The sequence below is a fragment of the Melopsittacus undulatus genome, chromosome 1 (assembly GCF_012275295.1).
Source record: "Melopsittacus undulatus isolate bMelUnd1 chromosome 1, bMelUnd1.mat.Z, whole genome shotgun sequence".
In the NCBI taxonomy this organism is placed as follows: domain Eukaryota; kingdom Metazoa; phylum Chordata; class Aves; order Psittaciformes; family Psittaculidae; genus Melopsittacus; species Melopsittacus undulatus.
Genome location: NC_047527.1, coordinates 113,611,734 through 113,637,234, shown reverse-complemented (window position 1 = coordinate 113,637,234; position 25,501 = coordinate 113,611,734). Strand labels below are relative to the sequence as shown.

The following is a 25,501-nucleotide window of genomic DNA, read 5'->3' as shown; positions in this document are numbered from 1 at the left end:
TCAGGAATAAAATCTAGCGACTCTCTGTTGCATCCTCTCCATCACAGCCCCAGCTACTCCAGCTTACTACTTCCTTTCCTCTTTCAAGCAAAGGTGTTAATACCATGTTGTTCTTTCTGCAAATTAATCCATTTATTAAGACTCAGTAGCTTTTCCCTGTCTTCCATAATCATCTGAGCTACCAGATAATCACATGGTGAATCATCTCCCCACAGCATGGGTTCTATGGATAGCAGAGCATTAGCTCCTGCACTGCACTTGCTATGGAACGACATGCATTGAGACACACAGGGGATGTCTTTTTTGCAGGGCTCCTGCAGGGCCCGTCCCAGGAAGGCCTGTAATTATTGTAAATGTTTGTTTGAGAGACATTACCAGACCAGTTCCAGGGAAGCTTTTTCAAATAACCTGGGGTATTGTCTCTGGACTGAAACTGTAGGGTGTTGCTCATCACCAGGTTATTGCTTCTCTATATAGATTTAATTCTTCTGGCTCCTAGCAGATAGACAATAAAGTCTGCTGTACACTATCTTCTGCCTAAAGGTTTCCATTTGCAGCATTCTCCTTCTGTTCCTAAGTACCTGGTGTCAGCATTTTGGCATGTATCCCTTCCTGTGGGGTGGTCTGATGCAAGAGAACGAAACCACCAGTTTTTCAGCCATACATTTATCAGTTCATGTGTCCTGCCTTCATATCAGCCTCCAATTATTTATTCAGGCCTTAGCTTAGATTCTTGGTGGCTGATTTCTTTTTCCAGGATAACTCCCATGCTTTAGATGATAGCAAGACCCAATGTACAAAAAAGATTTCTCTTTCATAGAGGCAGGATGATTGATGGTGGACAATTTGTTTTACTTTTGCTTTTATATTTCTGGAGAGAGCTGTTAACATGAGGGGTGTTCTGGCAGAGGTAAGCGGGAGAGGAATCCATCCCTTTGATTCCATGGCATTTTAGGATAAGTTTGATTTCTCGGGGGGAAAAACATTACATGAATGTCCCATATGCACTGAGTCAATGGCAAGACTGAAATGAGTAAAGATCTTACTCCTCTGTTACAGCCTGAAATTATTTTCTCACAGAGGAATTTCTGTCAGAGACATAAGTAAAGAGTATCTATCTGAACATTTGTTTATTTTTAGTGCCATTTAAGCTGTTATCATTTGGATTAGTTTTATCCCCTCCAGGGTTGAAGCTCTGCTCTAGCATCAGCAAAAATAATAGATTGTAAACTGAGAAAGCTGTGCTATGTGTGTTGGCTGGAAAGCTGGGGTATAGTGTGTTCCAGTGAAACACTTAACTTCTGGATTTTTTGTCACTTCTAGGGAATATGATGAGGCTGAGTTGGGAAACTGGCTGAGCCATTAACTGATATCCAGACTCAGATAACGTGTAAAAGGGAGCCTGATGCTTTAAATATGTAATTTCTCATTAGTCCTTTTGTTGTTGTTGTTTTTTCTTATCTTAATTTTTACTGAACTTCCCCACCCATCACAAAAGGAGAGTTAAGCATCTGATCTGACCTAAGCAGCTCTCCTCTGCCTTTTCAACTCATGACTGATCAAACCCAATCTGTGATCTCTGGCACAGGACCTCAAAGGCTGGCCGGGGTCTGAGGAGCTGCAGAAACTACTGTCAAGCATTTGCCTGGCCTCTGCAATTTTACCCCTCCCCTTCTCTTAAGGACATGTACCTTGAGATCAAAGACCCTTCAGCATTTTTATGGGAAGTCAGCTGGAGGCATGGAGGCTGATTGGGAATACCAAGAAAGCTCTGGATGTTTTTGTGGAGAACTGGTCAGCTGCCTCCGCAAAATGTGTCTGCCTGCACTGATGAATCCTTCTCCCCCTCTTTGACTTTTTTCCAGGATCCCTGCTTAATATAGGGCTGTGTTTCAACAAAAATATGATAAGGTTTCTCTGACAGTATCATAAGGCTGTGATTTGGAAAGAGCCAAATTAGGAGAATTGATAAGAAAGCACATGACTGCTATAAGACACAGCTGTTTCTGTGTCCTACTTGCTCAGTCTCTCTGTGAAGGTTTGCAAAAGGGACTGTTGGTGCTTCTTGTCTTGGAAATGGTGGCCCATGATCCTGCAGCTGCCACATTTGTTCCTGACTGTGACCAAGCCAATGGTAGCATCCCATGGAGGTGACAGTGGTGCTTGAAGACTGGCATCCTGGTGGGGTTGCAGCTTATCTGTTTCCCTCTGCTTCAGGGCCACTGTGGAAAGAGCTGCCTCCATCTGATACAAACCTTAACTGGGACAATGAGAAAATAAAAATAGTTGGGAAGTGCTAAGGTGGGCTTGATCAAGGGGAGGGAAAGGTAAAGCAGGCCAGGCCCTGTTCCAGTATGGAGTTTGGCTGCTGTGCCATGACATCGGCACTGTCAGCTTCAGGGACTGTTTGAATATCTGCTTCAGGTGAGCTGCAGCAGTTATAGATGGAGTCATAAACCAAGGCTGCTCCAAACACAGCTACCACATATGGTATTCCTCCTGTAATCCTCCCAGATGTCTTTCAGACCCCAGGAGCCTCAATGAAAGATTTTATGACTATTACTCCCAGTTATTTCACTGTACAGAAAAAAAAATCCCAACCCCAAACCAAAGTTACATCTAAGATGGTTGGTTTTATAGGTACCACTGTATGCCTGAACTGCATTTTACCTGTAGTTGGGAGTGAGAGAGATTTTTTTCTTCTCTTTTTTTTTGTTCCTTATGAAGGTAGCAGAATGAACTGCAGTGTAAATTGCCTTCTTGACCACTCAGGGGACCAGCAAAAAGCTGATTGCTTCACAGTGGTCGTTTTCTTGCAGGGTAGAGTAGAGCTGCAACTAGTAAATTTGAGGATACCCTAGGGGTGGTCCTTTAAGACAGGCAGGGACAGAACATGGTGGACTCTCACACAGGTTTCCCTGTATTCTTAGAGCTAGATAAAAATCATAACAAAAATACAAACCCAACCCAAATTGTGCAAATAATTCAGTTGGGACAAAATCACTCTGACGGCCTGTTTATGCAAATACAGCCTTTAGAGGTGCTGCCATGGGGAACTGCTGCCCTTGGACTGCAGCTGGGCTGTCACTGCAGAGCAGCAAGGGGTGGCTTCCTGGTGAAATATACAATTTGGGTGCTGAAATTTGAAGTGTGAGAAGTAGAGGCACCACTGGACAACAGGTCAGGGAAGACATCTGAGCCAGGACACATTTTCTTCAGCTGAGATGGATTTTAAGGGCTCATTGAGGACAGTATTGAAGGGGACTGCCTGTCCTTGCGGTTGGATCAGCACGTGTGGCCGTGGGGTTGCGGTGACATTAAACCCTTGCTGCTCTGGTGCATCTTCTGTTCAGCCCCTCCCTGAGCCTCCCTCCTGGCCCCTCACTGCCCCCATGATCTTTTGTTTAGATCAGTTGTCAGCTGCCATTTTTAAAGAAAAGCAGCTCCCAGAGCTTTCGTACCGATAACACAGTGTGGGATGTGATGAAGTAATTTCCTCCTGTATTTATTTTTAATTTTTTGGCTGAATTATTTGTAATGCTTGCTCCTTTATCCATTCAGTAACCTCTGTGTGGCTTTTTGAGTCCATCCTTTAACCCTTCCTTCCCATTCTAGCTCTGCATCTGCATTTTCTACAATGTGCTTAGATAGCATTGACTTAAACACACTCCTGGCGAGAGGATTCTGCAGACCCTTTCCTCTGACCCTTTCCTATGCACAGCTATAGATACAGTTGCCTGTGCTCTTTGTGGAAAGCACGCTGTGTTATCCATCCCTCAGTGACAAAAATTAAACCCAATCATAACACATTATTTATTGACCACAGAGAAAGGGTTATTTTCTGGTACTTCAGATAAAGCTGGGGCCAGGAAACAGCTTGCAGTTGTCTCTTCAAATTCATCCCATCTTTACCATCATGTTTCACTATTTCCTCTCTCCTTATCTTCAGAGCAGAGGCTGTCAGGAAGAGGCAGGCTGGCGAGGGCGGCTCAGTGTCCCTGTAAGGGTCTTTTCCCACATCCTCAGGATCCTTCCAAGGACAGCAAGCCAGGCTCTGGTGCCCTCCTGTCCTCTCTCTGGCAGCACATAAAGAAAGTTGTCCCTTTCTCCCCACTCAGCTGAGTAGGCTCTAAGAGCTTTCTAATCAGCTCACTGTCAGCCTGTTTCCTCCCATCATTTAAAATGAGCCCGTGCTAAGTTTACAGCTGCCAAAGCTTTTGCTTGGATTCAAAACACAGGAGCATTTGAGAGGCAGGTTGTAACTGCCAGGGCAGATTACTAAGGAGGCAGCAGTATGGGGAAGACAGGCCTTTTCCTCTTGTCAAGAATACTCTGAGTGGATGAGAAATCATCACCTTGGCTAACAAGTTTTACTTGCAATTGTTGTCTTTGAAAACTGGCTGCTCATTTGTTGCTTGTTGTCAGATGTGTACTTTTGTAAGTGAGATGACCCAAATGCCTGTGTAAATAAGTGAAATTCCCACGGGAGGGAAACAGTTTTGGGCTTTCAGATTTGTTCATACATTTGTAGGAGACTGCAGGTTTCTTCTGCTGATGCTTTTAGAAACTTGACTGATGTATTAGTGCTCAGTGTACACACTTGATTGGCCTGTTTGTGCTGCTCCAAACGTAAGTAGTTGCAGGGATGAATGATGCTAAGATACATCCTGGCTATGAAGAGGCAGTTCCAGGTTTTCTCACAGGTCATCAGGATGCCTGTGAGAACTATGGAAGCCAGGCAAAACCTACCACTTAGTATATGCTTTTAGGGAAGTGTTATTGTTTAGACCACTAAAATAAAAACCAAATGCCCCAAAGATGGTACCTCTACAGAATGCACAGCAAAGCATGGAAATGGGGAGAGAGACCCCTTGTGCTGCCCACTTTCAGCATTTGTTAGAAGAGACATGCTCTTGAGAAAAGGGCTTGTTGTTGCGGGCAATGACATTATTCCCAACACATTCCATTCATTCCATTTTCATGTGGAAAAAAATTCCTTTCTGCTGGGATGTCATTTAACATTTAGCATCAGTTATTGAATGTATTTGATCTTTTATGTTTGAACTTTCATGAAAATCAAAGTGGATATATTAGTCTTCTTGAAAGTGTCAGACAGCTTCAAACACAGAGGTCGTACTATATGCAGCAACCTGGGGTTTACACAAGAAAATGCTGCAGCTGAAAATACACGCTGACATAAACCACCCGGTTTTTATGGCTCTCTCCTTTTGCCCTACTTGGGTTGTCTGAAAACATAGTATCTATAGTAACCTGAATGTTAGAGTGATGATACCAACATTAATAGGACAAATTATGATGCAATATCTAGGCTCCATTAGTTTCTTTAAAGTACTTCTTTCACATTACAACATTTAATTTAGGAAAACTGGTTCTGTTTTTTGATGTGGGTTAATTCCCCTCCACCTATGATTACTGAATTTACCATGTAAAAAGAAACAACTGTTCTTTCTAACACCAGACTACCTACAGGATCAGCAAATTAGCTTAATTTCTTCTGGTGCTAGAAATATATAAGCTTTAATCAGGAATCAGATATACACCCTCTGAAATATGTTAACTCATCAAAGCAAAGGGTCCACTAGCCTTTAAAGGGAAGCCTTTATTATACATGCTATATAATACCTGATATTTATATTATGTAGTTTGGTTTTAGTTATACAGTTTGGTGTGTATATACGTGTGTTTGATGTGTGTATATGTGTATACATTGGTTTCAATCCAGGTGTAATGCTGACCTACAGGAGGTTGGGCTGGGCCATCTGATGTTACCTTTTAGCCTCCTCCTGAAATGTGGAGAAGTAATGTGGCTGCTCTGCTTATAGCAATTCTTCATGGATTTTCTATTTTCCCAATCTCAGTAATGGCTTCAATTAATCCATGTTCATTTTTGACAATGACCATTCCAAGGAGTGAAGCAAATATCCTTTGTTGCACCTTCCCTTTGCTGCACTGCAAAGGAAGTATACAGAGGGTGGAAGCAAGGACTGGTAAATTGGGAAGAACTGAGACATTAGTTGAGCATCCAGGAATGAAATTAGGAAAACCAAAGCCCAGATGGAGTTAAATCTGTCCAGTAATGCTAAAGACATCAAGAAGGGCTTTTATAGGTACATAGGTGACAAGAGGAAGTCTAGGGAAAATATGGGTCTATTGCTGAATGAAATGGGGGACCTGGTAACACAAGATATGGAAAAGGCTGGAGAACCAAATTCTGCCTTTGCCTCGGTTTTTTACTAGCAAGATCAGCCTTCAAGAATCCCAGGTCCCAGAGACCAGGGGGAAAGGCTGGAGCAAGAAGGATGCACCCTTGCTGGAAGAGGGTCAGATCAGAGAATACTTAAGCAAACTGAACATACATACATACATACATCCATGGGCCCTGATGAGACGCCCCCGTGAGCACTGAGGGAGATGGTAGATGTCATTGCAAAGCCACTTTTGATAATCTTTGACCATGACAACTGAAGTAGTACCCAAAGACTAGAGGAAGGCAAATGTTGCTCCTATTTTCAAGAAAGCAGGAAGGAGGACCCGGGGAACTGTAGGATGGTCAGCCTCCCTTCAGTCCTTTGGAGATGGTGGAGCAACTATATCCTGCCAATCCTGGAAACCATTCCCAGGAACATCATCAGAAGAAAATCATCAGAAGTAGTCAGCATGGCTTCACCAATGGGAAGAGCTCCCTCCAAACCTCAACCATTCTGTGCTTAAATTAATTTGTATGTTCTTGCTTATGTTCAATTTTTCTGTGATTACTGTGTCAGGAAAACCCTTTAAAAATCAGTTGCATCTGCAAAAAGTGCTGCAAAACTTTGCCCATCTTGTCCCACTTTGTGCATAGGGGAGAGCTGGGTTTACTTGTGCAATGGATGTAATTTTCTATTTTTAAAAAATCTGGCCCATTGTTTTGCTTCTACAACAAATCATCAGACCATCTGAGTCCATCTGCTTTTAAGAATCCTTATTGTTCCTCTGGGAACAATAAACAGCATGCTACCAAGAGCCCATGAAACTGGATTGTAGTTTTCATATATTTCTGTTCCCAAACAGACAAGAAACCAAAATGTTTGTGTGCAGTAGAAGCATCACTCCCAAGTTGCCTGGAGGTGTTTGGTTTGTCCGTGCTTCCTGTGGGTGGCAGGGAATGGGGGTCCTAACATGACCTCGTACCTGTCAGAGAAAGCTTCTCCCCACATCCCAGCGTTCGGCATTAGGAACTCATCTGCTGGCTCCATTTTGATAGCAAGAAATATCCTCTGACCTCTGGAGGTCCAAACCACTGTTCCTAGGGCAGGTCCTCCCTGCTCCATTTGGATTTGCCATCTCCAGACATCTGACCCATCTTTAACAGCCTCACTCAGATGACCATGAGCTAACATGAGGGGAAGGTTCATTTTGCCAAGGGGGTACTCTCATTACAAACTCAGAAACAAAGAGTCAGAACTCCAAAAATGCAAATACAAACTAAGTCAAGACTTAACCCCCAGGATGCCTGGTGCTGCTCATCTGCAGCTTCTGAGAGCCATCCTAGCCCCCCAGCTTGACAGCAAGTGGGTTTGTCAGCCTCTTTCTCCCTAACCCCTGCTAGCTACTGAACAAATGAAATGAACTACATGATCTAAGGGACTGACAAAGGCAGGAATGATGTTTTTGTTTTCTTAATACTACACACTACTTAACCTCAATGTGTGATGGATGTGGGGAATGGATGGAACTGCTACTGAAGGTCAACACCCTCAGGCCCTCAATTAAGGCATCTGAAGTCACAATAAATTTTTCCAGGTGAGCAGAATGAGAGACAAGTAGTTCCCAACAAATCAAATGCACCTTATCAGCCACATCATAGAGCTTCCTTATGCATCACAAGGACACAGAAATAGCTCGAAACAATGAAATATTTTCCCACTATCTGTAGTTACCTGGAGGTCTTTGACTTGGTTCAGTCATGAATGCCAAGAAATTGTGTTTGTAAAATTCCCAGCTACTGACATGGGAGCAACTCTGCGGGCACAAATTGAAATGTGACCTAATCAGAGAGCTGTGGGAGAAGCAAGATGATTAAAAAGGAGGCACATTAGGTCTGATGGAGAGCAACGCTAACAAGAAAGGAAAAGAAGATCAGCAGTCTTTCAAAGCTTGCTTAAAATAAGTCCTATCCAGTTGGGAATACTGACATGAATGCAGCAGTGAGTTCTGAAATGATGAGATGAACAGTTTATGTCAAAATAATGCAACAAATTCCAGCCACAAGTAAATGTACAAACCCAAGTTCTCTGCTGTGCCTGAGGCCCTGATCCTGCGGACGATTACATGCATGAAAAAGCCCAGTGAATGCAGGTCTATTCATGCATGCATAAACACTCACAGGTCTGGGGTTTTATTGTGCATCCCTTGCAATCTACTGGATGGGATAGACATCAGCATGAACTGTAGCCTATGTTTTCTCAGGGAGAGCTAGAAAACTAAACAAAACATATAACAAACCTGAGGCACATTTCACATCTGAGTCACTGAAGGTTTGTACAGTAAACACATGTATACAAAACTAGACAAGTTTATTTTCCACAAGGCAGGCTGGTTTTGTATTTTTTTTCTCTTACTTATAAGGAAAAGGAGGAAATTCCCCCTCCCTGCTTCCCTGCCCATACATTTCCCTTGTTCGTGAGTCTTTAGAAGGCTATGAAAGTGCACCAGGAGCAACCCAGGACTTTCTTTAATGAATAAATATTTACAACAGACAACTTGGATATCTAAGACTGAGGCTGATTTCTCTGAAACATGCACCGGAAACTCTCAGGGCTTGATCCTGCGCAGTCTAAAACATGCTTCCTGGAGCAGCAGCTGCTCCTCATAACACATGTCTGAAATCCTGAGCAGGACGGCAAAGCACTTTGATGGAAGTGGGCTGAACAATTTGTGCTGGATAATTCAAACCTTTCTATATGTGCCATCATAATGAATCTGTTTCACTTTACTTGGGGTTCCTGATGTAATTATGTATGTAAAGTGGCTCGTTTGTTTGGCCAGTGCTTTCCTGGGGCCAAAAAGTTGACCTCGGAAGCATGAGATTGGTCAGTGACAATGGAGGTGAATCTGTTCCCATGGGGCTGAGCTTGATGCTGCAGTATTCAGCTGGGCACCTGTGGGACAACGGAGGGTGTGTCAGGGTTTTTCCTGATGCCCTTGGTCAGTTCTGATTCCTGGATGGTAAGAGCATAGGGATCGAGGGACAAAAGAAAATATTTTCTTTTTTTTTTTTTTTTTTTTTTAGATAGAACCAAAGTTACATAAATTAAGGACTGAAAATATGAATCTGATACAAGGCTGCTGGTAATAAATAGAACAGAAGATCATTGGACAAATCCCAAACTGTAATGTAAGATGGTCCCAAATGAGGCATATTTGTAAGCCTACTGGAATGCCATTATCTGAGAAGCCTTCTTTTTTATTTATGATCCTGAGTCTCCACAGCATATAATTTAAGGTTTCATCAAGTTGTGCAAAGGGCACAGGATCAGCATTCACAAGACATGAGATAACTTCTCCACTCCTTCAGTGAGCGGCCTCATCAGCCAACTGCTGCCACTGTGCTCTGTCCAGCCGTTGCTCCTTGGTGAAAAGGGCAAGCACTGGGTCTGGGTGGCAGGTAGCTGTTTGCATGGAGCTTCATTTCAGCTCCCAGTGCTAGATACAATATGCTCAAAATGCTCAAAACCTTACAGTATGTTTCTTGTAGATGAGATTCTAGCACTCCCTGAGTCTCCAGATCTCAAGCCTGGAAAGATAATACATAAATTTTCCTACATGCAGCAGCCAGAGTGGAAAAGGTGAGGGGGTTACCTGTCTAAGCTGGGGGCAGTCCTTTCTGGAAGGACTACTTGCATCAGTCTGGAGTTTCTTGTTTCATTGCTCTATTTTTTTTACTTCTTGGTATAAACTGAGTTGCTCAATATTTTAAGCAACAAAGATTTATGGAGAAAATAGTTCTTCTCAATTCCTTGTGAGGGAAAATGTCACCCCAAGATTATTTCCACCTTTACTTTCCATCTGCCTCTCCTTTTCTGTGCACTCAGATGTTTTGGCCATGGCTTGGAAGGCCGGCCCTATTGCCACATGAAAGCTCAGGGAGCCAGGAAGGATCTCATCACTTTGAGAATCTGAACTCGTAGCAGAGCTGGAAAAGCTTTTTGGTTCTGACTCAAAACATTTCTAGAATGGAGTTTCAGGGCTCATGCTGGAAGCAGTTTGCTGCAGCCAAGCTGTGCAAGGTGCTGCCAAACACTTCTTTGTCCATCCCCTCAGTGCCAGCTCACAGGCACCAGTGTCATGATCACATACAGCACCGTACCACTGCTGCTGTTTCTGTCCTCTGCTTGTCATCGATTAGCATAAGGCAGGTGACACATCTGCCCCCAGTTAGTGCCCTTACATCTTCCCTCCCTATTCACTTTAGCAGCCAGTGTCTTCCCCATCACACCAATTACACAGGATGAAAATAATGCCAAAAAGAGCAGTCCCTCCAAAGTTATCAATGTGAATGTGCCCGCCTCTCTTACCCTGCAGGTAGCTGAGGTCTCTTCAGTGCCCTTTACTCCCACCCTTCACTCCTGCCCCTGCCGGGTCCTCCCCAGGTGTACAATCCCTGTTAGCAACGACCAGTCACGTCCCTCTATGGAAGTGGCACAGCCATGCTGCCTGTGGCCCCTGCCCTTTGTCAGGGCCATGCCTGACTGCACCCTCCCAGTGCATCCACAAGTTATACCTTTGTGTCCAGGTTGTGGATTTGCACATGCATCTGCTGGAAATGTGGATTGAATATTGAACATGCCCAACTCAGTTGCAGAGAGAGCTCCAGTGGCAGCATATGGTTGTGTATACAAGGATAAAATCCTCTGTGGAGGTTAGCATATTCATTCTTCACTGGTAAACAACTTTGAACATAAAATCCTCTCCACTTGGACTTCTGAGGTGCAGGTCCCACCTTTCAGCTGTAGGCTCTGCCTCCCCTCTACCTTGCCCTGCCCTGGCTGATGAAATCTGCACTGCGGCTCATACTCAGTTTCAACTCTTGGTAGAGAAACACTGACAGACAACTTATTTCTCCAATAGTCAAAGGAATATAGTAAATTCATTTGTTAACTGAAACATCAGTCCAAACTTTAGAGCATAATAATTTACTGCAGATGTACCCCTTGGATACTAACCACTGCTTCCCTCCCACAATGCAGCATACTTTCTGCCACATTTGTCACTGAAAAGCTTTCTTTCAAAAAGGGGGAAAACAGCTAGGTCAGTCCAAAATGTGCAGTTAGTTCTCCTTTAACTCTGAAATGGCAGCTAAGTGACATAAACACTTTAAGAACTAATGAAAAGCACTGAAAATCCCCTTCTCACTCAGCAGGTTGTTACTATGGAGCAGTACAACTGCAGAATACAAGACCAAAATAAGCAAATGAAAAAAGAAATCCAGAAGATAGTAATGCAGACCAGCTTGTTCTGTGTATTAATCTGCATCTTGCTGTAACATCCTCGGCCTCATATTTTCAATCTGAAAAAAAAATCATACAGTACAGTTAGGTTATTCAGAATTTCTGATTATTCTGAGTGGGGTCATTAGCTCCCATCATGTGTTTCACCAAGGGAATTCTCCTTGCCTCTAACGCTGCTCATCCTGGGGAAGTTTATGTGAGCTGGATGCACAGAGAATGCCTTGTTCTGCAGTTTTCAAAGCATTTTCTTGTTATGTGTGTGCTGCACAGTGGGAGAGGAGTTGAAGTTGGGGGAAAAGACGTTTCATGTCGGGGCAACACCCCAGCCCTGTACAGGCAGGAGTCTCATGGCTTTGGTGTATCTCCTGTGGCCCACTATGCATTGGAGAAAAGCTCACATAGACTCAGTGCTTCAAGCTTGCTTGCTTTCTTACTTACTTATGCAACTCAGATGATTGCTAAGAAGAAATGTGGGTAGGAGCATTTGCAGTGCTTGTTTAAAGCACAAAACAAACCCCCAAAATCTCCTCAGATGATCGCTAAGAGGAAACGTGGGTAGTAGCATTTGAAGCATTTGTTTAAAGCACAAAACAAACTTCAAAAATCTCTCTGACCGAATGGCCCTCCCCTTTATTGAGATAACACACATCAGAATGAAATGTATGGCTAGCCTTATTTTTTCTCAGCTTAAGTGCATACTTGCCTGTTGCCTGCTTACCGACCACATCCAGTGTAAAAAATAAACCAGCTGTGCTGCCACTCTGATAAGTAGCAGTCCAGGTTTGCCCCTGGGCAGATATTTACTGCTACATCTGGCTTTGCTTTGCCATATTGTTAACCTTCCTTTTCCTTTCTACATTTGTTTTGTTTTTATTAAATTTCCCGTCTGAATCCTCTAGTTTGTATTTCTAATGTCAACTACTGCTTTTATCACAGATAATAGCTTCCTTTTACAAAAGCTGTACCATCCTACGTGCATTTCAAATTACATTTTATGGACAAACATTGAAGTACAGTATTTGTCAGTGCATGCAATTGTATGTATTTATAGTAATCAAATTCTAAGTTATGAGAGCCAAGAATTAAGTTGGCTGCTGTTTTCTTAATTATGTATTTAGTTGACAATGTAGTTACTTCTACTAAAGCTTAATGAAGTTTTTACTGTGATACTGTGATGTTTCTGAAGTAAATGATGTGGTATGCTTAAGCATGCTATAAAAACAGTTATGAAAATACAAACTTCCTTTAACTCACCACAGTAAATAAAATCTGAAATAACTTCAGAGGGTAAACATCTACTGATACATACAGTGGAGAAGGCATCTGGGCATCTCGAAATAAAGAAGACAGATGAGTTTATTTTTATTAAGTAAGACCCAGAAATTTTATCAAGTCTCTTTTGCCAATACTGACACAAGTTTTATGCAATTTATTTACCCTTTTGGAGCTTGATCTTGCACATACACAGTAGGTCACAGAGAGACTGTGAGACGGAACCGTGCTTGTAAGAAATATTCAGACCTTCTTTTGGAAGGTCCCAGAAAAGGCCTAATTTATGTGTTTGGTTCATTTCGGTTAGGAATTTCAGGTGATGTAGCCGTTTCCGGCAATTCTCCTGTGGGTGTTCTTTCTCTGAGATAAAACTGCCTTATCAGAAATAGTCTGCATCCACTCTGCTAACTTGTGTTTGCTTCTCTCATACACTAAGTGAAGAAAAGTAGGATGTCCATACTCCTTCTTTTTGATGTAGCATCCATTAGCATGGACAGCTCAGGAGAGCAAGGAACATTGCCTGAGGTGAAAATATAATTTTTTTTCCAGTGAAACACTTCTGTGCCCACTGTGCTGCAAAGGAACAATTTCCTTGCATCACGCACATAGTACTGACATGACCCATACCTTTTTGGCATCTGCAGCAAGGTTTATTGCTTTCCCTAATTCCACTGCTCAATATAAAAGCTTCTCAGTGATAGCTCTTTTCCTAGATATTTTACTGACTAATTTCTTTTTACCTTTTGCAAAGTATTGCTCTCTATTGCTAAGGAAGTATGCCTTTAGACATAACTCCACCTAGCACTAAGTCTGTCTCATCTTCCTAGCAGAGCTTGGGAATATGCTGCCTTGTCTTCACTTAGCTCATAGACACTTTTCTACAGCATCTTATCCCCATCAGTTGCATTAACAGTCCTGCTTCATTTTGTCTGTGAGCTGACAAGATTTTGTTCTTCAGATCACTCCTTGAAGTAGGAGTTCTGTTAGGCATCTGTTTGATGCTCAAGTGAGTGTCTGCAGCCAGAACATATCCTCTTAACTCATATGTAGGCTGCAAAGCTGAAACTTGCAGCTCAAAACCTCATCTCACTATTGTATTTTCTAGCCCCAGTGTTCTTACAAACTGTGCCCTTTCCCATGTGCTTTTTTTTCATGCAGACATTTTTCACATGCTTTCTTGGATCACCTCTGGAAACCTTCTTCACCTTCTTATCTGCATTGCTCTGTATCAGGTTTTTGGAATAGCTTAACAGGAATAATGGTCCCAGTTGCTTTCAGGCTGAATCCTTTTGTTGACAGTATCTGAAGTATCTACTGCTTTGATAACTAATGCCTTGTTTCTCTTCTAACACTATGCTCAGATCACTGCAGAAACATTAGACCCATTTGCTTCTGTGTGCCATTCTTTGTGGACCCTGATCTTGAGCTTGACATGATTTTATGCCTTGGGTCCATTCTCTGGCTATTGCCTGGTAAATTTGAACAGCAGAAAAAAAGAGTGGAAGTCAGTTCCAAGTCTCTGGATAGTCTCTTCCTCTGAGCATCTTGTCCTGGAATTGATCCCATCCTACGCTCCAAAATGGTAATGGCTCCATTCGGCCAAGGTGCATCTAGATGGCACAGTGAAAACATAGGCACCACAGGCAGTCTAGTATCATCTTTGAAAGCCTGGCTAAGGAGTGGGTGATGGTGTCTGAGAACAAACCCAGCTTCAGAAAGTAAAAAAAAAAAAAACCAACAAATTAAAAAAATCTTACATTTTTTGGAGCTGGATCGGCTTCTTAATCTGTATTTGAGTTTGCCACATGAAGAGTGGTGCTGGCACAAAGTCAGTGACTGCACAATACCGTGCCAGAGCGGGAATAAGAAACTGGAATGGACATTCAGGAGAACACCCAAAGCTGATTTTGCTGCATGTTTTACATTATGAATCCATGTAATGCCAAGCTGATCTGAACTCTCTTTTCTAAGGTGAAGAAAAAAGTGTCCATCCTCTTAGGAGCTTCTAGCATTCCTGGCCACATCATGCAGCAGGATCCAAGTACTTTTTGACATCACTGGGATGATGGCAAAGTGCTTTCGGCATTTCTGTTTCTATGCTCTCTGAGGTCACTGGTCTGGATGCTGGGGTGTATCTTCTGCCTTGACAGCATGTGAGCAGTTTGCAAAAGGAGAAAAATCTGTTTTGCTGATGACCACGGGGATATGGGAGTGGATGGCATGTTGCTGCTTATCATCAGAGAGCTCATGGATCCATCCTTGGAGGGGGGATGGATGGGAACATTCTCTGCATGTTTTCACCTAGAATAGGTGTGTATTAGATGTTTCAGGAGAAAACACTTGTTAATTAGTGATGAAGCCAGAGATGGGCAGACTGGGAAAGGTCAGAGCTCTGGAAAATGTTTGTCAACTTAAATCTAGTTAAAATTGGGCAAAATAAGCATGTGTGTGCCTGTATATGTGTGTGTTTGTGTGGCTAACTGGATGGTTTGCTTAGAGAAGTTAGGTTTTCAGGGGTTTCAAATCTGTCATAACTGGAAGGTGTTTCTGTCAGCACACCATAAGTCCTTTTCCCACTTATACAAGGTGCTGTAGCAAAACTTTGGCCACATTGCTGCCTGGGCTTTTCCAGCCACTTACTCTCTAAAACTCAAGTCAGAACCCTCATGTTATAGCCCAAGTAGTGGCAAGGCCCTTTCTGTCATATGTGTTTGAATATCAGTACATTCATTTGACTTGGCTTATGTGCTGTCCCATCTCTTAGTTTGTTCTGTGTTTGCTGATAGAGTCAGCCAATTCCCTTATCCAGTTCACAGAGCAGTTGAAAGATGCTCTTGAGATGTGCAAGCAGCCAGGGAGAGATAACTATTTAAAGGGAAGCAGAGTAGCAGCTCAATAGGATTAAAGAGTTTTAGCAAATGTTTTAAATTTGTTTTTCTCAACTACCCACATGTAGATTTTTTATCCTCATACACTGTTAGGCAGTTATGAGATGTATTGGTTGGGTGTAAAGTTTAAATTGCGCTTCATCATTTCAGAGGCACATTAGAAAATCCTGTGTGTCATCTCTTTTTTTCAACACTTTGCAGAATTTCCTGTCTGATTTAGTTGCCTCTGGATAAGAATCTAGAGACACTGTTTCCCAGAACCTTCAGGAGCCTCTTACTTGATACAAAATCTATCATGCTCAGGAAGATCCAAGCACATGAGTTTAAAATCAGGTTTCCACAGCTGTATGGTGGAGGGAACTTAGAGGAGGACACAAAGAGACCAGAACATGACTGAAGCAGTATCACTTTGAATCCAGAGTGAATACTTGTCATATGTGCTCAGTTTTAGATTGGAGTCAACCTGACACAACTTGTCTATCAGTTGTGATAAAAGTTCCAGTTTTGTTTTAAAACCAGTTAATTCATTTTACAGGTTGAAAAAGGTTCAGCCAAGTTGTCTACATTATGGAAGCAGATTCTTGACACATCCTAGCTGATGATGGCAAACAGGCAAACCCTTTGTTGTTTTGCTTTGCTTTCTTACAGGCATGTTTTAGAAGCTCAGTTCCCATCTTTAATGTTTTCAAACGTATCACCACCCACTTCAGAGCATTGCTGCTGAGGAACTGGGAAAAAAATTGTGTACACATTAGAAGAACAGAAATGATGCTCATTTTGCTGCTTTTCTATGGCATTTTTACTTGTGGGAGTTAATATTTTCCTGCTGGCTCCTGTTGAGCCTAGAAGAGGAAAGGCAAAGGCAGGCAGCAGCTCTGTCCAGAGCAGTGAGGGATTTTGTTCCCTGAGCATTTGGAGGTGTTTGAAGTGCAGGTATGGGTGCATAGAACCCCCTGGTATTGTGCTCCTCACTGTAACTCCATCAAAGCCGGTGACAGACACCATCCCTCAAGCAGCCACAGGGATGCTGGCAGAAGCATGCTGCTGGCACTGTGCTGATGGGGGGTGGGCAGGAGGAAAGGGGAGAGAGGTGTAAAAGCTCTTGAAATTTCCCATGTAATCCCAAGCCTTCTGACACTGTACTAGCCCCCTCCCAGGATGGTCACCACAAGCAAGGAACCCTTCATGAAGATTGTTGATTCTGTGAAACCTACATCTAACAGTATACAGCTTGTATTTCAGTGAATCCTGGATCAGGTAAGACTGCTTTATGGGCCTGTTGTTGCAGTCATTATTGCTAACAGATTTCCCACTGCTGCATTCAAGCAGTGGCATTTCATATCTCTGCAGTTTAGAGTGTAGTGACAGGACAAGGGAGAATGGCTTTAAACTGAAAGAGGTGAGATTTAGGCTAGGTATTAGGAGGAAGTTCTTTACTGTGAAGGTGGTGAGGCACTGGAAGAGGTTGCTCAGAAAAGCTGTGGATGCTCCATCCCTGGCAGTGTTTAAGGCCAGATTGGATGGGGCTTTGAGCAACCTGTCATTGCCTGTAGGTGTCCTTGCCCATGGTAGGGGGTTGTAACCAGATGATCTTTAAGGTCCCTTCCAATTCTAACCATCTATGACTTTATGATATTTCCTCTTCTTGCGTTTCATGTTGAGACATTTCTAGCCTGCTGATCAGAAGATATGAACATTTCTAAGTTTCCTTGTCAGAATAACAGCACTGGGAATGCTGAAATGGTGAGAGAGGGGAAAAAAAACTTTTAGCCAAACACTCCTGGCTGGAAGGTCATTGAAACTACTGCTGACATAAACAGTTGTACATAACCATGAGCTGTTTTAGGTGGATAAGAAATCAGACTATGTCTTTCTTCATAGTCTTCACTTCACTGATTGAAACCTACGAAATGGGTGGGCCTAAGAAGCTCACTCAGAAATGGCTGTGCCTTGAAAGCCATTGTGATATCCTGTCTTCTCACAGTCCACTCCTTACCAGTCTCTGGTCAAGACAATTGCAGAGTTGTTCTCTTCCTCTGGTGCAAGACCATGATCCCACCCAGAGCTTAGGCACTGCAATAGTGTTTTCCCCAGGACATCTGAATAGCAAATAAATAATGGTGGGAAGCATGTTATTTAGTTTTAGTAATTGCATTGCTGAAGCAGAGTTAGATACCCCAGACTCTCTTGATCATCTGCCAGAGAAACTGGAGATTTCTGGGTGGTGTTTCGGATGGAAGGAAGCATGTGGAAAGAAGTCAGTGCTGCTTATCCAGACACAGACATCTGCACTGTGATTAGGTCCCAGCAAATTTGGAGCTAGTTATCTTTGCATTCCAGGGGAAGCAGACTGGTGATTACAGTGGATGGTCAAGTGTCTTAGAGGCCTCCCATTCACTGCCCAAAGAGGTAGCCAAGAAGACCCCAGCCTTGCTCTAGCATGGTCCATGCCAGCAGAGCTCTGCCTGTGCCTTCTGGGAGGTGTCATCATGTGAACTCCACATCATCCATTTGGGTCTGGAGAAGGCAGTGGTATTCTCAGGATGTGGCTCATGGTCACTCCTTTGATCAGGATTTGAGGGAGGTGAACCCCATCTCCAGCCCTCTGTGAGATTTCTTATGTTGCTCTAGGCAAATCCTTTAGCTGGGGATTAACAGAGACCTCTCGTGGGCTGGCAGTAAAAGTCTGTGCCAAGGGTCTCCAGTCCTCTACAGTGAAGCAGTGTTGGAAACCAGGGTACTCCCATGATGGAAATAATTTGTTTTCATGTTAAGTTAGATGTGAACTTAATTCCGAATAAAAGACTCACTCAAGCCTTACTTCTGCAGAGCCAGAAGTGGGCTTGAGTGTTTTTCCCATCTTAGAATCACAGAATCTACCAGGTTGGAGGAGATCTTTAAGATCAAGTCCAACCATTACCCCAGGACTGCTATGAAGCAAGGCAGCATCAGGAGGCATGTCTGTTCTCCAAAGTACAGGGAATCACTTAAAAACTGCTAAGGGGGGTAGAAGCTGAGGGAGTAGAAAATGCTGGACTTTGCTTCTAGATAAGAGTTCCTGCATGCACTGAGGGAGAAGGTTGTGTGTCAAACTCACCCTCCTGCTTTAATGAAAAATGCATTAGGGAGGCCAAAACATGAAGAGCTCTGTAAATAAAAGGAAAATAGATAAGATGCAGTTTCCTATGATCTCTTCAGAGCCGTGTTGTCTCATCTTCATCATTTAATTGCAGAGGCAAATTTGAGTAAGTTGCCAAAGTAAACTGTCCCGAAACAGAACAAATATTCTGGGCACAGAAGCAGTCTTGTGATAAGGTTTTACATTTATCTGTGAAAAGAAATGTGAAGAGATTTGCTGGCAGGATTTCTATTTTTTTATGTGCAGTTCTTTTGGGGTTTGTTTACTGGCCTGGGTCTGCTATCTGCGTCTCAAGGGCCCTCAGCAATATCGTTATATTTTGTCAGAACCTTTATAAAAGCCATAATATAGTTACTGTGTTTCAAATCACCTTGCACCTTAACTAAACAATCCAGAATGTATTTGTCACAGCTTGCAAACATTTCTGTAAACAGCTGACTTAATTTCTGCTCACTCAAAACCATATTCAACAACTTTCCTCATTATTTTTGTCTGAAACTCAGCTTGAAAGTATTGCTCTGAATTAGATGCTGGGGGGATGTGTTTGAAACTTTTTCCTGCTAGTTCATTAACCCAGTTTAATAGATTCTGTGGGAGATTATTTTCTCTATAGAGTGGTTATTTAAGCAATAGTTTCTATTTTTTTCAAATATTTATAAACCAGTAAGTTCCTCTGATATATTTATTGGTACCTTGGAGCAACTTATTGCACATATAATGGAGAGGAATGGATAAAGTTACATCTATTATAAAACTGGGGTATTTTTATTTGTACTTTAAATACTTTTGTGCAGCTTCTGAGGCTGGTGTACAAAGGACAGGGTTGTGCTCTTATACTTGTTTATCTTTACTTTGTTGTTAGTGAATTCTTTCTGGTGTCATGCTTTGTGTGTGTCTGAAAAATGTCATTAGGATTCGAGTCAAACATTAACCTTATGACCTTCTTGTTTATATTCCTACTGTAAATCTGTTCTCCTTGTATTTCTGCAGTTAGTAAAAGCAAACTTGTGTGCACAGTCCCTGGATGGCAATGGGCAAACTGAAATGTTTGTCAAGATCACTGATACCACATCCATTCAAAACCAAAGCTTTAAAGGCATGTGACTTTTTTCAGCAGTGGCTGAGATTATCTGAGAAGGTGGCCTCTAAAATATGTGTCTGCCTCCTTTCCAAAATAGTAAGCTGACAAAAACAGCATCTTAGCCAAAGGTGGTGATGCAGAGTGCAATGAGTAGAAGATGAATACACTTTTAAGATCTGCCCAGCTTGGTAAATGATTACAGGCTGTAAAATTAAAAAAAAAAAAAAGACATACCATCTGTCCCTGTCATGAACCCCAAGACAATGTTCTTGGGAAAAACTGAAAAGGACTGGAAACCCCAGATGTTCCTGCTGATTTTGCAAAGCTGTTGTTTTCACCGTTTCTCAGGCATCTTTGAATGCGTCTTCCTCTCCATGTTCAGGAGAGGGAAATCACTGGCCAGTCTTAGGTTGGAAAATGTTTGAATGTAGCTATAGTGGGTAATACCAAAGGATGATGCCTTGGCTTCTTCATCTCTGTTTGTAGGCACCAGGTTTTCCTGAAAAACAGTAAATTCAGAAGGTTCTAGAGAGTTTTTAGGCTTGTCCATTTTAACCAGTAAAACCCAATGGGAAAAGATCAGCATGCCACAGTGCCTCACATAGCTATGCTGCTGAGGGATGCTACCAGGGCAAGGGCTGGGTGCAGATATTGCCATAGGGTAGAGGACTGCAGAGTGCTGGTGTTCCAGTCCTACTGCCAAGGCTGGGTGCCAGCCGAAATTGCTTTTCTGGTTCCTTGGCTCTGCAGCTACAATGACCAAACATCATGGTTATGTCTCTGGTAATCACTCTAGGGTCACTAGCTCCTGGTGAGCTTGTCTGGCACAGCTGCCAAATGAACCCCTGTGTCTGTTGCACTTGTGGATCAGCTCACCTTTGGGAAAGTGGAAGGAGAAAGACAAAAATCAGACCTCAGCTGATCTAATGTATTTGTTTGTGCTGTGGCAGGCAGAACTGGATCATGCCCTGGCTTGCCAGAACAGACTTGCTCTCATGGTTGGACACGGCCAAAGGAGATACTGGTGCAGAGGTGCATTGATCAGCCAGCAGCTTCTCACTTGAAGATGTCCCATGAGGTCCTGCTGGGAGCCTGGCTTCTGAATGGCTGATGAAGCTCAGTTTCACCGTGCACACCTTGACTAGGTACCTACAGACACAGGCTGCTTTTGCTACATTTAATTTTATGGCTTGTAGCAAATGGTTCATCTTATCTCAGTGAGAATGAGAGCTGGATTCCTCCTCCGCATGCTTGTCATCTTGTGTTTGGAATAAGGATAGCTGATGGCAAAAAGGCAGCTGTGAAGCCAGCCAAATCCCACCAAACCTCCCTGTTCCTCCCTGTTCCTCCCTGTTCCCCTAATTTGTCCATCTGACTGGGCCACCTTTTCCTTAAAAGCTCCACCACCATGTTGCAGCTGCCTCCTTCACTGGTTTTCCTTTTCATCCTAAGGCAAATGCCTCTTGCCCTCCCGCTTTCCTTTCCTTGTGTGCACGCTCATATGTCAGCTGTGTCAGACTCAGAAGACAATATTTTATTGCAGCAAAGTCCTTTTGAGAGCAGTGCTCTGTAATTCCATTATCAAACACATAACGTGTTTTGATCACATAGGACATTAATCCAGCCCACCGGTGCATGTTTATTATCAGCATGAATCTCAGCAAGAGATTAAAAAAATCCCTAACAAAGCACTTTTTTTTTCTACATTTTAAAATTTATATACTTTTTACAGTCAGCTAAAGCTGTCAAGTCCCCAGACACTTAAAACTGCTTGCTGATTCTACTGATAGCATGGCAAATTATGAGCACATCCTTGGTATATGAAATACAGTTATCAATGCAGGAAGTGTTTGAGTAGGGCTCCTCTTTGGAAAAGTAGAGTCTATCAGAGACGACTTACTGGTCAAAAGTAATCTTTGTAAATAATTATTTGTGCTTTCCAGTGAATAAGGGATACTGTCTTCAAGGTAAGACCTTTCAAAGGGCAGATGGACACAAGCCCAGCCTTTTTTGTCCTGGGAAAAGACCTCAAAAGCCAGGGGAATACAAACTCAGGTTAAAGTTTTGCTCCAGTGGAAAGCAAGCAACAATTTTATGTTGTTTTCTTGTCTTATAGGGCCAGCTTCTGAGACATTCAGACCTTATTTAATTTCTGCTCAATCCCCAGCAGATGTGAGAGTGACAGATGAATTACAAAAGGGAGAGGTCTTTAGGAGATGACAGATGGCTCTTAACTGTAGACAAATTTCTGAGGGATGCAAAATAAAAGGACAAAAGAGAACAAGGAGCCAGCCTTGAGTTAACAAGGTACTGATGTTAAAAGGAGCTGTGACGACAGAGCAGGCTATGCCTGGGGAGCCTCCGAATGCTTAGGGAGATGCAGAGATGGAAGGGACAAAGGAAAATTGCTGGAAGCAATGAGCTTTGGAAACCACTGCCTGCTTTCTGTCCATATCCTGTCCTATCCTGTCCTGTCTTGTCCTATTCTGTATTGTCCTGCCAGGGTCCTCTTCCCTATTCCCAAGCTGTTGTTTGGCTCATGCAAAAAATTTATCTTCACTCCTTACTACTCTTTAAGACCTAAATGGTTAACTCCAGTTCTGGGTCAGATGTTGACTCTCCCAGTTAGAAAAAGGGTATACTTGCTGTGTGGAGAAAATGTTTAGATTATATAGGCAGACCTCCTGTTTGTGTAAAAACAAAAAGAAAGTTTGTTAAAGAATGGCTGTTATTCATGTGAATGAGATAATGTATAGAGATAGTCTAGGCATGTATGTATGCCTATGTTTGTAACTCAAGAGCAGCCCTCCATTTGTATCAGACTCCTTTGTAATCTTATGATAACTTTATTGGAATGAGAAAACAAAGGGGAGTATTGTTTTCTAGCAATACTTTAGCACTGTAAAATAAATACTTCAGCAAGTATTTACTAGCAGGAATACTATTACCATAGTTAATGAAAGTGTAATCAGTAAATGGAGCCAGCTGCAAGCATTGGTTGTGTTTGCTTGTTTTGTTTTTTTTTTTCTTAAAATGCCTAAATGTCCTAACATGTGTTTTCATCCCTCAACTAAAAATATCTATTTTTAAAGCTACAAAGTGATGGCTATGAGACCCTGAATGCTGTGCTAACAATCAATAATAAAAATACTATATAAAATGTTAGTGGAAAGTATAAACTTCACTTCCGACACGAAGGTTGAACCTTTTTTAAGTCCTTTGCGGTGTTAAAAAGAAGCCTGAGTCTCAGAAATGCTAACTAATAGAGAATATTTAGGGTATGTGGTAAGTGTCTGTGATATGCTCCCAATAAGTGGGCTATCGAATAATTGACCTGAACATTAATGGCACCCTGTGTTGGGCAGAAAGGCGGAAGGATACTCACTAAAAACACACATCTTTGCAGCACTGCCCACTTGTGACCACCGAGGGCAGCCTCAGGCAGGTTTCTGCCTGCTCAGGATAAATAGCCTGAAGAGGATTTTCTCATTTACTCCAGCTTTCTAACATGGTATTTCCCAGTAGCTGTGTGTGGAGGTGGCCTTGGAGAGCATGGACTGAGTGCTTTGCAGCACTGCACGAACTGCCTCCAGGAACCATCCATTTAAAATACAAAGTTTGTCTCTTTCTCCCCCAGCCTCAGAGCCCTCCATCCTATTGCTGGGATGGTTTACGTCCCTTTGGCTCTATAGAGCTTTCATGCGAAGCCTGCATTCGCCTGTGTGGGTAATAGCTGTCTGTGGGTTAAGTACAGCTGTTTTCCAGTTTTGTCCTAAGTGAATTTGGGGATGGGTGAGGGACTGTTTGCATGATCTAACTTCAAACATCTAATCAAGTGCTCTCTGGAAGAGCAAACCTTTCTGTGTTGGACTCTGGAGAGAAATCAGGATCTTAAACTTAGGGGCTTTAACCTACCTTCTAATCAGAAGTCTACAGTAGGTGGTTGGAGTTGCTCCCTTTGTGGGAAATGTCCCAGACATCTCTAAACATATCCCCCTCTGTCATAGCTTTAATTGCACGCAGAGAACTGAGTGCTACATATCAACACATTAATGTTTCTGGGGAAGGAGAATAAACTTTGCAGCCAAGGGTAGTTTTCCTAAGATTGTTTTCCCAGTGTAGCTCCCTGCATCCTTGGTTGTGTTTATGAAAAAGCATTTTTGTTTACATGGAAAACCAAACCACAAGAGTTTTCTCATTTGTCATCCCTCTTTTCTGAAAGTAGACACATGTCCTCAGCAAGAGCCCTGTTGGGGTTCAATGGCAGTGTCATATGTCTGCAATGAGCAATCACATACCACCAGGAGTAAGCAGTTGATGCAAACAGTTAATGAGTAACCCATAAGTTTGCTATGGGTCATAAATGGCAAATCCAGTGCCCAGCTAAATCTTTCTGCTAACTTCGGGAAGGTTGATGCAAACGCTTAAATTGCCTGTAGTTAATTCATTGAAAATTAGAAGTGGTTCCAAAAATGGTGATACAAAGGCCAAATTTCCTGCTCTTCACAAGTCTTTCAAGTGGGGCAGCAGAGCCAGCACTGTATTTTTCATTTTGAGTTCCATGATGGAGTTTATATCTCAGACCTTTATAAACCAGTAAGACATCACATCACCACCATAAATAAGGATGCTTGTTTCTCCGAGTCGTGTGGGAAAGCTTGCAGGAATAGCCTCTGAGATGAGGTGTGTAGACCCACAGGCACATGCTTGCTCCCTGCCTCCCAGGCAGGGCCTGGCAAAGGCACAACCATCCACTTGTGAGGCGCAGCCAAAGCAAGTAGTAGACCACATACAAGAAGGACTCTCATGTTAGAATCAGCTAGTTCTCCAGGTGACACAAGACCCCCGTGGATGTGTATCACACCTCACAGACCAAGGTGCAGGCAGGTGTGGGGGAAGGCTGTGGCTGTGTTAGGAGCTGATGGATGCCATGGGCGAGTGGGGAAAGCAGGACAGCAAGGCCAGGCTGGTGCTTGGGCAGATCCAGATACATGCTCCCTGGCAGACATCTTCACCAGGGTGGCCCTGGGGATGACACACTGGTTTTACACTGTGCAGTGAAACTCTTTTTTGTTTCAGGTAAGTCCTTTGACAGCCTTCAGCTGCAAGACCATGAGGAGAGGACTGAAAATGTGCATAAGGTCTCTATTTTTTATTATTTGAGCTCCTATTTGCTTAACTAGCTCTTAGGAAGCTGTTCATTGTAACCAGGATGGGGTCAACATGCAGCAGTGGCCTTCCCTCTGGTCACAGCCTGTGCTGGCATTTCGGCCCTGTGCAACCTACTCCTTCCTGTATCCTTACAATCAAGTATCCAAGTACGCTGTAGGCTCAGGAAAAAACCACATGGCTCGTGTTTTGTACACTTCATGCTTTAGAAAGACACTGTTTTAAGACTGAGTATGTTCAACAGAATTCTAGAAGAGTAATTTATGTTGAAACAGAAGATGCGAGTAGAAAGAACCTCAGAAACTACAGACATTTTTGGCTAGAAATTGTATTGTAAGTTCTTTCAAATCAGAGGTAATTTTTTTTGTCCAGTTAAAAGTTACAGAATATGGTTTCAGGTGTTTTTTCAAAAATACTTAAAAGACATTATTCAAATATGTTG

At 42.7% G+C, this 25,501-nt stretch overlaps 1 long non-coding RNA gene across 1 annotated transcript in view; it reads left to right on the top strand.

Annotated features, from left to right (window-relative positions):
- Window positions 1-25,031, top strand: part of LOC115947148 (uncharacterized) — a 35,325-nt gene extending 10,294 nt beyond the window's left edge. Inside the window, exons 2-3 of the long non-coding RNA XR_004081106.2 lie at window positions 20,841-21,035; window positions 24,970-25,031. This is a non-coding gene — a long non-coding RNA (uncharacterized lncRNA). The remainder of the gene's footprint in view (window positions 1-20,840; window positions 21,036-24,969) is intronic.
- Window positions 25,032-25,501: the final 470 nt, after the last annotated feature.